At 46.8% G+C, this 3,714-nt stretch overlaps 1 long non-coding RNA gene across 1 annotated transcript; it reads left to right on the top strand.

Moving 5' to 3' along the window:
• LOC120865824 lies at positions 1–2,151 on the top strand. Its single transcript, XR_005721522.1, has 3 exons — positions 1–99; positions 487–1,178; positions 1,620–2,151. It is a non-coding gene; the product is annotated as an uncharacterized LOC120865824 (long non-coding RNA).
• Positions 2,152–3,714: the final 1,563 nt, after the last annotated feature.

The raw sequence follows: 3,714 nt of genomic DNA, 5'->3' as shown, positions 1-3,714 counted from the left end.
GCACACACAAGAGAAAGAAGCCGATCTGAAAAGACTACGTCCTGTGTGATCCCAATTCTGTGACGTTCTCGAAAAGGCAAATATGGAGACAGTAAAAAGGTCAGTGGCTGCCAAGGCTTGGGGGCAGAAGGCAGGGGGATGAACGGGTGGAGCACAGAGGATGTTTCGGGCAGTGAAACTACTCTATGTGATGCTATAATGATAGATACACAAAGTTGCACACTTGTCCCAACCCATGAAGGCCACAGCGCCGGGAGTGAGCCCTAATGGAAGCTGTGGACCCTGGGTGGTGATGGTGCATCCATGTCGGTTCATCAGTCGCAACAAATGTGCCATCTGGTGGGGATGTTGACGGTGCGGGAGGTGACGCCTCGGTCGGACGGGATATCTGGGAATCTGTACCTTCCTCTCAATTTTGCTGTGAATCTAAGGTTGCTATTGAAAAGCACTCCATTGTTTTAAATCTTAATTATCCTCTCTTCTCAGCCATGAGCCAAAACCTACTTTTATCTCTCAGAACATTTCATCAAGCACCTATCTGTGCCAGGCCCCTCGCCAAGCGCTGGAAACACAAGGTCTAGCTCTGGAGTCTGCAGTCCGGTGAAGACAGCGGCACAAAAGACAGAGGGCCTGTCCCCCTCGCGGGCTGCGGGCGTCAGACACAGCCCACCTGTGAGGAGCTCAGCACGGTTTTCAACCCGATGAGGTGCTTTGCAGCTGTTATACCTGAACCTTTGAGTCTGTTTAAAGAGCATCTTGGGCGAGCTGATTGAGACCTGGAAAGGCCCAGGAGTCATGACACCTCCTTGCTGGGCATTTCCTCCAAGTCCAGTCGGGTGGTTAGCAGTCAGCACTTCAGTCTGCCTGACTGGGTCTGGGTCCCTGCTCCATCCCTCGTGAGCTGAGTTAACCTTGCTGTGCGGAGTTTCCCTTAGGGCTCTGAAATCAGTGTGACAGAAACAGCCTCTGTTACAGGATCGTGTGTACAGTCGAGTGAGGTCTAATATAAAGCTTTCTCTTTTTTTGACTGCACCGCACAGTACACAGGGTCCTAGTTCCCTGACCAGGGATCAAACCCACGGTCCCTGCATTGGGAGCATGGAGTCTTAACCACAGGACCATCAGGGAGGTCCTCCTACAGCTTTTCACCAAGTATTTGGCACAGATGAAAACACAAGGTTAGTAGAGATTACTCTCCCAGGTGGTAGGCATTTAGGAGGAGGTGAGTATGCCACGAACTCCTTATCTTCATGACTACATTTAAATATATTAAAACCTCTCTTCTCTGAGACATTTGAAATCTCTCAGATTGTGTGGACCTACTTGGCAGCCTTTGTCTGCCCTGTGGTCCCAGAGGGGTGCCCCGGGGGTGCTCCCCAAAGGGAAAGGACACCAAGACTCCACTCTGCGCCCGCGGGCTCGCTGTCAACCAGACTCCCCTAAGGCAAAGATGAGACTCCCGTGACAGTTTCCCCTATCCTTTGCACCTAGGATAAAAGCCCAGAGCAACTCACATAGAACTTTCTTTAAGGGGGGGTTGGGGGGGAAGGTTACAGTTTTTTTCCTGGTTCAGAGTTTCTGACGTATTTCTTCTTGTTTTTCTTCATGCTTGGGGACAGGAGGAATGACACGCGGCCACCCCATAATTGTGGGGCCTTCTCCAGTGGACCATGATCTATTTACTGAGAATTTTTTAATAAATAAACCACAGCCTTGAACCCTTGTGCCCTTATAAACCAGTTGGTTCTCATGGGGAGAGTTCAGGAGTTTTTATGGAGCAATAGTATGTTCTCATGAGAATTTTATTAGAAATCAGAGACTTGAAATCCATCAAGCAGGAAATTTATGAGGTTACATGGGAACCATCCCTTCATTTTGTCATTCTGGGTTAATTTACTTCTTCACAGTGTGTTGATTTACTTTGTAAATTTCAGTCATGAATTCTAAGCTTCTCAGCAAATTTAAGCCTGTTCATCAATTTCTTGAACTTTTCCAATTTTTTATCCTTAAAATAAGATAGCTAATTATTGATAGCCTGTATAAGAAAGTCCAAACATCCATGGGAAGCACATATTGCTGGGCAGAAATGTGTCCAAGCAGGTCTTTCCAAATGGCAAGGAATAAACAGAGCTTAGAGAAAAACATTTTTATAACCCACATGCAATTCTTTACGTCTTGAACTTTTCCACTTACTAGTTTCTCCAAATAATGTTTTTAATTGTGTTTTGCAAAGTACCCAGTTAAAGTTTCACTCATAAAAAAAAAAAAAAAAAAACAAGCTTGTTTATTATCATGTAACACAACTTGGAAAATAGCCCAAACCCAGAATAGATGTTTGTGTGCTGGTGAAGTGGGGAGGAAGTGTTCTAAACAAGTTTTTCGTCTGGGCCCGTTCCAACATTTCATTAATTGTGTGTTGATGGTGTGAGGAAAGAGGGCAGGCCAGGACTGGCCTTGGCTGGAGCCAAGGAAGTGAGTGAGGAACCCCAGGAACTAGTCTTCTGTTAACCAGCTCACCCCTTTGCTGATAACTCAGCCTGACTCCTGGGTGAATCCCCATATTAGGTAATGTCTCTTAATCTTTACATTTAATTCTCAAGTTGTAACTGTGTGTTTCCAGCTAAACACTTGCTCTGGGAGTTGAAGTTTATCGAGCTGCAACCATGGCATGGTGGCTTTGTCTTAACCTTTTCTGCCTATTCATCACCCCAAAGTCCTAGGCACCTATTTTAGGAAAAAAAAAAAAAAATCATCGTAATGAGACAACACAAGAAGGCAGCCTGGCAGCTGGCTTCAGATTTCTTGGCGCTGAGAATGATTCCAGCTCCCCCGTCCCAGCTCAGCTGTTATCTGGGCTAATGGAAGCTGATCCTTCCTCCAAGATGCAGGCGGAACAGTCTCGGTCACCATTCTCTAATCTTTCCTGGGGTTGCCCGTGTGCCAGGCTCAGAGCTATGCTATATACAGCAGCAGGTTTACTACTGGAAACAACTCTCTAAAGAAGGTCCTGGGCCTCTCCCCACTTCACAGGTGATGAGCTTGAGGCTCAGGTGGGTGATGTAGCCTCTCTGTGATCACACAAGCAGATGGCCTCTTACCCCACAGTGCCGAGACTCTCCAGGGTCAAGGTCTGACCTGAGAGACACACCCTGCCCTCAGCAAGCTCTCTTCCTAATTTCAAGAATAAGGAATGAGAGACCAAGTCCAATGCTCAGAACCCAATGACTGCCCAGCATGACCCTGTCACCGTGTGGGAGAAGAGATGCTCTGATGGCAAATAAGTACATGGCAAGATGCTCCTCGCATCAGATGTCACCAGGGAGATGCCCCACACCCCTAGGAAAACGACCGGACCCGGGCACTGACATCCCCAAAGGCTGGTGAGGATGCAGAACAGCAGGAAGGTCTCATTCATTGTTGGTGGGAATGCAAAACGGTACAGCCACTTTGGCGCTTTCTTAGAAATTAAACATACTCTTACCGGCGATCACGATCCGGCAATCATACTCCTTGGCATTTCCCCAAAGGAGTTGAAAACTTAGGTCCACACAAAAATCTGCACATAGATATTTTTATCAACTCTATTCATACTTGCCAAAACTTGGAAGCAATCAAGGTGTCTCTCAGAATGTGAATGGCTAAAGAAACTGTGGTTCCTCCAGACAATGGGATATTATTCAGTGATAAAATCAAGCCATGAAAAGGCATGGGGGA

Source organism: Oryx dammah, unplaced genomic scaffold (assembly GCF_014754425.2).
Source record: "Oryx dammah isolate SB20612 unplaced genomic scaffold, SCBI_Odam_1.1 HiC_scaffold_7, whole genome shotgun sequence".
In the NCBI taxonomy this organism is placed as follows: domain Eukaryota; kingdom Metazoa; phylum Chordata; class Mammalia; order Artiodactyla; family Bovidae; genus Oryx; species Oryx dammah.
Note: the sequence above shows the minus strand (reverse complement) of the source record. Positions and strands in the feature narration are given on the sequence as shown.